Genomic DNA, 12,545 nt, shown 5'->3' with positions numbered 1-12,545 from the left:
CCTGCCACCTGAAAACTCATCTAGATATAATTATGACGTGAACATGTTTTATGATACTTTGGTGTCTTTGATTTACCAGTATAAAAATGAGAGTATTTTGTATCTATGTGGTGATTTTAATAGCAGATGTGGCGATAATAATGTCTTTATTAGAGGTATAGACGATGTTATTGAACGTGAAATGATTGATTTTAATATGAATAGATATGGAAATTTATTGATAGAGTTTCTAATAAATGGTAACATGTGCATGTTAAATGGTCGCAATAATACATGTAATGACTTTACATCCATATCATCAAAAGGTAAATCTGTTGTTGACTATTGTATTGTTAGCCATGAGAAATTATCGTCATTTGAACAGTTCACTGTTAAGAGAGTGTCTGACTTAATTAACAATGCTGAAATAATATCCAATGTAGTATCTAGTTCTTTCCCTGATCACTAATTACTGCTCTGGAATATTATTTTAGATAATTGTATTAAATCAGTTACTGTGAAGGCTCATTCTGTGTCAAGTTTTAAAAAGTTTGATGTAACTAATGTGCCAAATGGTTTTATGCTAGATAATGAAACTTTGCAGAATATAAATATTACTATATCTAAACTCGAGTGTAGTTTTAGAACACAGTCTGATGTTAATGATAACTATACTTATTGGTTTAATATAATCCAACAGAGTATGTCAAATAGATTACCTTGTAAAATCGTACAATATGGTTGTAAAAATAAAAAAGGCGTCCAGGAAAAGGTCGGATAAATTGAATACTTTATGGAACAATGTTTGTTTAGCAGAAAAGGAAAGGCTTAAATGTGATAACTACAGAGAATGAAAATGAAACTAGTCATCAAAATCTGCATGATATGAATTTTAATAGTCACATTAGTATAGTTGATGTTAAAAATGCATTGTTATCTGTTAATAAGGGCAAAGCTAATGGTATCGACAATATTCCAGTCGAAATACTTAACAATGATACTTGTGTTTCATTTCTTCATGTTCTGTTTAATATATGCTTTGATAACGGTATTATTCCCTCTTTATGGGGTAAATGTATTATCAAACCTATTCATAAATCCTCGTCATTAGATAAAAGAGACCCTTTGTCATATAAAGGAATCTCACTATCATCGTCAATGTATAAGGTTTATGGTAATGTTTTAAATAACAGGCTTAGTAAATGGTCTGAGGATAATATAAAAATTTGTAATGAACAAAATGGATTTAGAAAAGACAGAAGCACGACAGACCATATTTTATCTTTAACAAACATTATTAAAAGTCGTAAGAAGAAACGAAAAGATACTTTTCGCGCTTTTATTGATTTAAAAAAAGCATATTATACTATTAATAGGGATGTAACATAACAACATATAATGTTAAAAAAATGTTATTAGTTTTTGATTAACAATTTGGCTCGTAGGTCAACATAACTTCAAACCAATACACAACAGACATAACAAGTCCCAATGCAGATATGATATATAATGAAATTTAAATAATTGATTATATAAGTGTAATTCCAATTTCCCAAGGTACATAACGAATACAAGTTCGGATTGAATGTGTATCGGGGTTTGCATAATTGATTATAGAAGTGTTAGGTTTCATATTTCCAATGTGGTTGGTCCATAGAGAACATCTGTTTATATGGTCGAGTATGCTTAATGAAACGAGGTCTCCTGTTCCCAAAGGTTATTATCTGCACATGTTCATCACGAACATATTGGTCAAACGTGATAACTGTGTATTGCACTTTTCTGCTGTGACGTGTGATAGATGCATGAGTATCCATCCAATCAACAAGGGTTATTCAAGGGTGGGGTTTAGTGGATCAAGGGAAAAGTTCATTCAACCAATTAAGAATGAGATAGGAAATATCTGAATTGTATGTTCATGTACCTTGGAATAAAATGCTGTGCTTTGTCGTAAGAAAAAAAAAATCTAGAGCCGCGCTGTAAAATAGTGTTTCACGAACATTAGCAAGCGTTGTATTAGAAAACATTCAACAGAAATAAATCGCGATGAAAACAGAAATGAACTTTTTTGTTACTGTGTGTTCTGCACGAACAATTTGTAATTACGTCACACAGTATACGTCACAGGGATGTTTTGTGGCATCGTCTTGAAAATATTGGTATTACGGGTAAAATGTCAAAAGCTATAAAGTCATTGTATTCGGATGTAAAATCATGTGTTCGATTAAATTCTTTTGAAACTGATTGGTTTGATGTAAACTGTGGACTTCTGTATTCTGTCTTCTTTGATGTTTAATTTGTTCACAGATGATCTGACATTGTATCTTAAGTCTTTAGACATTGGTATAACTTTAGACAATTAAAAGATATGTATAATGTTGTATGCCGATGATATTGTATTATTATCAGAAACTGCTGAAGATTTGCAAATATTAATCAATGGTTTAAATGATTGGTGTAAGACTAATCATATGGTGGTAAATTGTCATAAAAGCAATATTGTCCACTTTAGACCAAATTCTACACCATGTACATCGTATAAGTTTATGTGTGGTATAAATCAACTTTCTGTAGTGGACAGATATACTTATATGGGTGTTGTTTTACATGAAAATCTTGATATGAATATTACTGTAAAAGCTGTTGCCCAGAGTGCCAGTCGAGCCTTAGGCCTGTTTATTGCAAAATGCAAGTCCGTTGCTGGTCTTCCATATCATGTATTCTCAAACTGTATGATTCAGTTGTATGGCCAGTTATTAGCTACAGTGCACCTTTATGGGGTTATCGGTCGTACTCTTGCATAGATGCTGTTCAACACCGGGCTATTCGTTTCTTCCTCGGGGTCGGTAAATATTCACCAAATGATGGAATTTCCGATGATATGGCTTGGAAGCCACCAATAGTTCGACAATGGAAAAGTGTCTCATTGCTTTGGTCGATATTGTCGTGTATGCAAGGGTCGCGGTTCAACAAAAGAGTGGCTCTGTGGGCACACGATCAATCAAGTCGTTCATGTAAAAATTGGATATACAATGTTACTTCTTATTTTATAGAAAATGATATGAATATGTACTGTAATTTAGAAATTCCTATACCAAGATCATTTGCTGTTAATATAGAAGCAATTACACATGAATGTTACATCAATAGCTGGCTTCAACGAATTAATAACGATATAGGTCCATCTGGCCGAGGACGCAATAAACTTAGATTGTATAAACTGTTAAAGTCTAGTTATAATGTAGAAGATTATTGCACTCTTACTTTACCATTATCTCATCGTTCTGCGTTTAGTAAATTTAGACTTGGTGTTGCACCAATTCGTATTAAAAATGGACGTTATGAAAGGCTTATAGAAGAAAATAGAACATGCCCATTTTGTTAATGTAAAAATGTAGAAAATGAACTTCATGTTATACTTGAATATAGTGATAATACACGTTTTCGAGGGCATGATCATCACCTGCGGGCGCTCGAAAAATCCGTTCCTGCTCGAGCGCCCGCAGGTGATGATCATGCCCTCGAAAACGTGTATTATCACTATATTCAAGTATAACATGAAGTTCATTTTCTACATTTTTACATTAACAAAATGGGCATGTTCTATTTTCTTCTATAAGCCTTTCATAACGTCCATTTTTAATACGAATTGGTGCAACACCAAGTCTAAATTTACTAAACGCAGAACGATGAGATAATGGTAAAGTAAGAGTGCAATAATCTTCTACATTATAACTAGACTTTAACAGTTTATACAATCTAAGTTTATTGCGTCCTCGGCCAGATGGACCTATATCGTTATTAATTCGTTGAAGCCAGCTATTGATGTAACATTCATGTGTAATTGCTTCTATATTAACAGCAAATGATCTTGGTATAGGAATTTCTAAATTACAGTACATATTCATATCATTTTCTATAAAATAAGAAGTAACATTGTATATCCAATTTTTACATGAACGACTTGATTGATCGTGTGCCCACAGAGCCACTCTTTTGTTGAACCGCGACCCTTGCATACACGACAATATCGACCAAAGCAATGAGACACTTTTCCATTGTCGAACTATTGGTGGCTTCCAAGCCATATCATCGGAAATTCCATCATTTGGTGAATATTTACCGACCCCGAGGAAGAAACGAATAGCCCGGTGTTGAACAGCATCTATGCAAGAGTACGACCGATAACCCCATAAAGGTGCACTGTAGCTAATAACTGGCCATACAACTGAATCATACAGTTTGAGAATACATGATAATGGAAGACCAGCAACGGACTTGCATTTTGCAATAAACAGGCCTAAGGCTCGACTGGCACTTTGGGCAACAGCTTTTACAGTAATATTCATATCAAGATTTTCATGTAAAACAACACCCATATAAGTATATCTGTCCACTACAGAAAGTTGATTTATACCACACATAAACTTATACGATGTACATGGTGTAGAATTTGGTCTAAAGTGGACAATATTGCTTTTATGACAATTTACCACCATATGATTAGTCTTACACCAATCATTTAAACCATTGATTAATATTTGCAAATCTTCAGCAGTTTCTGATAATAATACAATATCATCGGCATACAACATTATACATATCTTTTCATTGTCTAAAGTTATACCAATGTCTAAAGACTTAAGATACAATGTCAGATCATCTGTGAACAAATTAAACATCAAAGAAGACAGAATACAGAAGTCCACAGTTTACATCAAACCAATCAGTTTCAAAAGAATTTAATCGAACACATGATTTTACATCCGAATACAATGACTTTATAGCTTTTGACATTTTACCCGTAATACCAATATTTTCAAGACGATGCCACAAAACATCCCTGTGACGTATACTGTGTGACGTAATTACAAATTGTTCGTGCAGAACACACAGTAACAAAAAGTTCATTTCTGTTTTCATCGCGATTTATTTCTGTTGAATGTTTTCTAATACAACGCTTGCTAATGTTCGTGAAACACTATTTTACAGCGCGGCTCTAGATTTTTTTTTTCTTACGACAAAGCACAGCATTTTATTCCAAGGTACATGAACATACAATTCAGATATTTCCTATCTCATTCTTAATTGGTTGAATGAACTTTTCCCTTGATCCACTAAACCCCACCCTTGAATAACCCTTGTTGATTGGATGGATACTCATGCATCTATCACACGTCACAGCAGAAAAGTGCAATACACAGTTATCACGTTTGACCAATATGTTCGTGATGAACATGTGCAGATAATAACCTTTGGGAACAGGAGACCTCGTTTCATTAAGCATACTCGACCATATAAACAGATGTTCTCTATGGACCAACCACATTGGAAATATGAAACCTAACACTTCTATAATCAATTATGCAAACCCCGATACACATTCAATCCGAACTTGTATTCGTTATGTACCTTGGGAAATTGGAATTACACTTATATAATCAATTATTTAAATTTCATTATATATCATATCTGCATTGGGACTTGTTATGTCTGTTGTGTATTGGTTTGAAGTTATGTTGACCTACGAGCCAAATTGTTAATCAAAAACTAATAACATTTTTTTAACATTATATGTTGTTATGTTACATCCCTATTAATAGTATAATATGCTTTTTTTAAATCAATAAAAGCGCGAAAAGTATCTTTTCGTTTCTTCTTACGACTTTTAATAATGTTTGTTAAAGATAAAATATGGTCTGTCGTGCTTCTGTCTTTTCTAAATCCATTTTGTTCATTACAAATTTTTATATTATCCTCAGACCATTTACTAAGCCTGTTATTTAAAACATTACCATAAACCTTATACATTGACGATGATAGTGAGATTCCTTTATATGACAAAGGGTCTCTTTTATCTAATGACGAGGATTTATGAATAGGTTTGATAATACATTTACCCCATAAAGAGGGAATAATACCGTTATCAAAGCATATATTAAACAGAACATGAAGAAATGAAACACAAGTATCATTGTTAAGTATTTCGACTGGAATATTGTCGATACCATTAGCTTTGCCCTTATTAACAGATAACAATGCATTTTTAACATCAACTATACTAATGTGACTATTAAAATTCATATCATGCAGATTTTGATGACTAGTTTCATTTTCATTCTCTGTAGTTATCACATTTAAGCCTTTCCTTTTCTGCTAAACAAACATTGTTCCATAAAGTATTCAATTTATCCGACCTTTTCCTGGACGCCTTTTTTATTTTTACAACCATATTGTACGATTTTACAAGGTAATCTATTTGACATACTCTGTTGGATTAATGCCCTCTGGCGAGGTGCAGAAACTTGGCAAAAGCAGGGCTTGAACGGGAGAAATCGTGTATTGACAAGGCGATTCACGCGCCGTTCAAGCCCTGTTATGTGTCTTTCATATCCATTCTGGTCCACGCGCAGTTACTTCCCTTCTCCAGCCTTCGACGACTTTCCAAGCATAAATGGGGAACTGAATAAGCACCAGTTTCCTCATGCATGCAGGGATAATGTCTATTTCAATCCACTTTTCAAATTATACCATCTGCACTCTCTTGACAACCTCTTTATTTTATTGACAACGTCATTAATTAAATTTTAATTTATTTTGGTATGTGTGATTTGTTTATGCAATATTAGCGAAAATACACATTTTCTCTGACATGATCATCTGCGGGCGCTCGAAAAATCCGTTCCTGCCCGAGTGCGAGAGAAAATGTGTATTTTCGCTATTATTGCATAAACAAATCACACATACCAAAATAAATTAAAATAACATTGAAAACAATATATCTTGTTCATTCGACATCGACAAAATAATTCGATTATTTCAATACAGTTCAAGGTTGTGTTTTACATATGCCTCACTCGGTCATCATCCGAAATGACGAGGCTTTACCTTCAAATAGGCAGTTTTCGATTTAAAATGTGTTTAAACAGTGGATTAATGCAAAGTTGAAATGCAGCCGCGCAAAGTAAGAAATTAGGAATTATTTTGGAACTTAAAACAGGAACGTTGAAGGTACATAAACACTTACATTTACAGCATAGTCTTTGAAAATGTTGAGTAAATAACCTTAACTTTGTTGACGTTGTCAATAAAATAAAGAGGTTGTCAAGAGAGTGCAGATGGTATAATTTGAAAAGTGGATTGAAATAGACATTATCCCTGCATGCATGAGGAAACTGGTGCTTATTCAGTTCCCCATTTATGCTTGGAAAGTCGTCGAAGGCTGGAGAAGGGAAGTAACTGCGCGTGGACCAGAATGGATATGAAAGACACATAACAGGGCTTGAACGGCGCGTGAATCGCCTTGTCAATACACGATTTCTCCCGTTCAAGCCCTGCTTTTGCCAAGTTTCTGCACCTCGCCAGAGGGCATTATAGATAGAGTTTATGCAATAATGTAAAATATATAATGACTTAAGAGATAGTTTACTCTCGACGGCAATTGTATGCAATACTAAGTTTACAAACTTATCAAAAATAGATCAATTTATTATGCTGTTCTCAAATAGAGACTTGATTAGACAATGTGCCAAACCCTTTCATGCAATTTTAAAAAGACGACAATTTTTACTTTGTAAATAATGTCATGTATGTTTTAGTGTAATATAAAATGTAATTTTATGTTAATGTAGCAAGTCAGTGCTATTCAGTTCATCTATGATCTGATCAGGAATGATATTCGATTTTTTTAAATGTATTTTATTGGCGAGATAGTGCTCCAATTTACAGCAATCAGTGTCTTAACATTGATTATTTGTATCGCTGTTTTTTAAAGAAAGAGTAGCACTTATTTTCTATCTCTTAGTATTGTAAAATAGTGATAAAAGAATGATATCATATATAATGCTATGCAAACTTTTGCAATATCTCATTTTCTTTTTCATAAAATTATTCATCACATAACTTGGAGTGTAGAGCGCCCCAAGTACCCGTTAAAAGAACCTTAAATTTATTGATACAATACGTGGTGACATTGATAAACATTTTAAACTTTAACAAAGGAATAAAGAAAATAAATTATTTGATATTTATAATACAGTCTTTTTACTACGTCTGCACGTTTTAATATTATAATATTTTAATTGTTCCAGTCTTTTCACGTCTGCACGTTTATAATAGTGTAAATATATAACACTGAGGAAATAATGATCAATTTTAACAAAGAAAACTGTCACCATCCTAAATGAAACGGGTCTTAATTAATACTGTAAAGAGGTTTTATACTCATCATTATAAAAATTGTTATTAAATAAAATCACACTTCCTTAAAGTGATATAATATCAATAACTGATATTGTAAAGTACAACTAAAAAGCAAAAAAGGTGCCTCCAGCGAACCACCCCAGGTCATACACGGGTACTCCCCGTGATGGTCCGCCAGAAACATACAAGAAAGTCTGCAGCTGCCCCGGATGATGGAGCTGAAGCACGTGAGAGCCTTCGGTACCACTCCTCACCCGCCCCAGCCCCACCATCCAGTTATGCTTGACATAAGTGTGAATATATACGCATTAATAGGAAAATTCCGAAAATACCTCTTTACTTAAAGAAAGGTTAGTACAATTTTCCTATGACCTACATGAGTGAAATTGAGGCAATGGTATGTCGTGATGAAACATGAGTGATAATGAAATTCAATGAATGAAATGAAATGGCCCCAAGACCGGGTTACACAGTATATGAAATTATGATTGAAATGATTCATATGAACACTGATGACAACAGTAATGAAACATACATAAATACATCGAAAAACCAACACATCACACAAATGACACTAAACACTATATCACTCTGTCGCTCTCCCTCTCTGATCCAGGATGGCAACCCGAGTAACAGCCAATAACGGCCCCGCAGCCGCCACCCTGAAATCAAAGAGAAAAAGCAAACAGCAGAAGAACATTCAGCAAATAATAACATATTATATATTAGCATAAACTGATGGATTCAAATCCATTCTAAATTCTACAGTTCCATTATTAACATCACAATAATCTCCCCAAACACGATCAAAGTTTTCAAATTTAAGTCTTCTTAAATCTAACAAAATTCGATACTTTAGTCTGTTAATAAATTTACATATAAGATCAAAAGGAGAAAACAGTGTTTTTTTTTATCAAATTTCACTTGATTTCTGCATTTCCAAATAATATTCCTTGATTCGGATAATAAAACTAAAAATACATAATTAATTTCCGGACCATATGAGTAATCAACATTGAGAAATTGAAATTGCTTCAAAGACAGTTTATGGTTATCTGCCGTTATAACATGCATTAAATATAATACCACTTTATTAATAGAAGTAGAAATAAAACACTGAACAAATAAGTGATCTATTGTTTCAGGCTTAGAACAAAACGTACATTTACTGGATTTAACCATATTTTTTTAGAATAAAAACTGATTTGTGAAAAGAGCATTATGTATCAGTGAAAAACAAGTATTCCTACATTCAGGATCAATAGCGCAAGAAAACACGTTTTTGAAAGAATTATCAAAATCAACAGATTTATAAATTCCAACACATTTTGGAACTTGATTCATAGATTCTATGAAATAATTATATATTAATTTAACTGGCCAAGAAGAATGAACTTGGGAATTACAATTCTCAACAAAATTATTGAAAACATTTAAACATTTTTCATAAAAAGGAGGAATAAACTCACTATGTGGTTTATTAATATCATTAAGTAAATGATTATAGTCTCTTAATTGAATGCCAATCCAATAGATAGCAAATTCTACCCATGGAGCAGGATGATTATTTATTATCTTAAAAATGTGACTTAAATAAAAAGCATTTATTTTCAAATCAATATTTGGAACATTTAGGCCTCCTTTTAAAAATGGTAAGTATAAAGTCTTTCTAGAAATGGGTTCGAATTTTCGACCCCAAATAAATTTAAAAGATAATCGTTGAAATAATGTGACATAATGACTAGGAACAATTTGAGCCTGTATGAAATATAATATTTTTGAAAAAAACAAAAGTATTTAAAATAGAACTTTTTCCTTTATAGGATTTACCTCTTGTTTCCCATAGATTAAGAGTTCTTTCAAAATTAATTAATAAGTCATTAAATAAATCATCATCAGTTAAATTATGACCAAATTTATATCCTAATAATAAACAATTTTTAACCCACGAAATGCCAAAAGGATGATCAGACCTTGATTTCAACTTCCCCAAAAACATTCCACAGCTTTTTTTAAAATTAATTTTGGATCCTGAAACCTTTTCAAAGTCTGAAACATGTTTAAAAAAGAAGGACATTGACCTGTCATCGGATAGAACGGCGGTATTGTCGTCCGCATATAACGACATCTTTACATGAAACTTTCCACCTGGAGTTTTAATACCGTTAATATTTTGATCATCTTGGATAACTTTAGCAAAGGGCTCTAAACATAAAACATATAGTAAAGGTGACAAAGAACAGCCCTGACGAACTGATCTTGTCAATGCAAATGGCTTAGAAATATATCCATTTACAATGACCGATGACCTTATGTCCTCATATAGGACCTTAATCCAATGTATAAAATTATCATGGAAGCCGAATGCTTGCAAAGAACTGTACAGAAAAGACCATGACACTCGGTCGAAGGCCTTTTCCTGGTCTAAGCAGATAAAACAAGCTGATAAATTTTTCTGCTCGACATAACCAATAATATTCCTAATAAGATGAACATTATCAAAAATAGACCTCCCAGGGATAGAGCAAGTTTGAGAAATTCCAACTATAGAGGCCAAAACCTTACTTAATCTGTTAGTTAAGACCTTTGACAAAATTTTCCTATCAATATTTAAAAAGATATTGGTCTATAATTTTTAACAGAAGTTTTTTCATTGTTATCTTTACAAAGAAGTGTTATAAAAGATAATTTTTGGGAATTAGACATAAAGCCCAATTCAAAACATACATTATATAAATCTAACAAAATAGGCCCAAACAAATGAAAAAACTTGACATAAATTAAAGAAGTTAAGCCATCACTACCAGGAGATTTGGTGTGATCCATTTGCTTCAAAGCTTCATGTATTTCATCTAAAGATAAAGGTGAGTAAAGAATTTCATTATCATCATTAGATACTTTAGGTAAATTATTTAAAAACTTTGCATTCAGGGATGTATCAATAGGTTCTTCAGTGTATAGATTTTGATAAAAGGATTTAAAAGCATCTAAAATTTCATCAGTGGATTTTTTGTCAACATTATTATCAATAATATGAGAAATAATTTTATCATGACCATTTCTAAATTCTTTTTCATGAAAATAAATATTAGAATTTTCATTGCTATCTATGATATTGACTTTACTTCTTATATAAGCTCCTTTAAAAATAGTATTATGCAAATTATTCAAATTATTTTTAATATCTTATTTCTTAGAAGGATCTGTACATACTTAATATTGTTTACCTAAATTTTTTATTTCTTTATAAGAGTTTTTATTTTTTTGATTTACTATAATCAATACAAAATAATTTAATCTTATCTTTAAATTCATCCCACCATTATAATGAAAGTTGGGTATTTTTTATTTCAATTTTAAAATAATATTCAAAAGCTGAACAAAAATCTTCATCATCTAATATGGAATTATTAATTTTCCAGTAAGACTTACCAACATTAATTATATCATTAGAGGAATCATTTTATTTAAATACTAATAAAGTCATGATCTGAAAATGAACATAGAGTGATTAAACAATCATTACAAGCATTAATTATTAAATTCCCTACATAAATCCTATCTAACCTGCAACTTATAACTTCATTATTTATAGATTTTCTACACCAAGTATATTGTTTTAAATCAGGATTTAACTGTCTGAAAACATCTTTTAAATTAAAATTATCTACTATGTTTTTAAAAACTTTACAACCTACAGAAACCTTATCAATGTTACCTCCTATTTTATCCAATTTAGGATTACACACAAAATTAAAGTCACCAATTATCATAAGATTATTGGATGACACTAAATATTTTTTAATAGAAGTGAAAAAATCATTCCTGTCACCAGGAGCATTCGGTGCATATATATTACATATCCTAAAGTTTTGATTAAATAACTGAACATCAACATAAATAAAGCGGCCATCATAATCAGTTTGAAAACTGTTACATGAAATATTTTTATCAATTATAATTGTACATACCCCACATGACTGACCATTAGAAAAGCTCCAAATATACTTATAATCATTAGAAATAAATGTTTCAACTTCTTTGGCTTTAAAATAAATATCTATATGTGTTTCTTGAATACATAAAATCCCAGGCTTATTTTTAATAATGTATTCTTTAATATATTGATGTTTAGTTTTGGATCTAAATCCATTAATATTTATACTATGAACATTTAAAGACATTTTTAAGTTTATGTTGTATTGTAAAAAAAAACAAATAACCTTCTGATGAAAATAAAATGTACATGTACACAGAGTAACACAAATACTCTACACGCATATCTAAACGACAGACATACGTATAAAGTCTTTGTTATTTTTAGAATGTTAAAGTTCAACAATAAGAACAAAAGTGACGACATC

The sequence above is a fragment of the Dreissena polymorpha genome, chromosome 9 (assembly GCF_020536995.1).
Source record: "Dreissena polymorpha isolate Duluth1 chromosome 9, UMN_Dpol_1.0, whole genome shotgun sequence".
NCBI classification, from domain to species: domain Eukaryota; kingdom Metazoa; phylum Mollusca; class Bivalvia; order Myida; family Dreissenidae; genus Dreissena; species Dreissena polymorpha.
The sequence above is the reverse complement of the archived record's forward strand: the minus strand, read 5'-3'. Positions refer to the sequence as shown.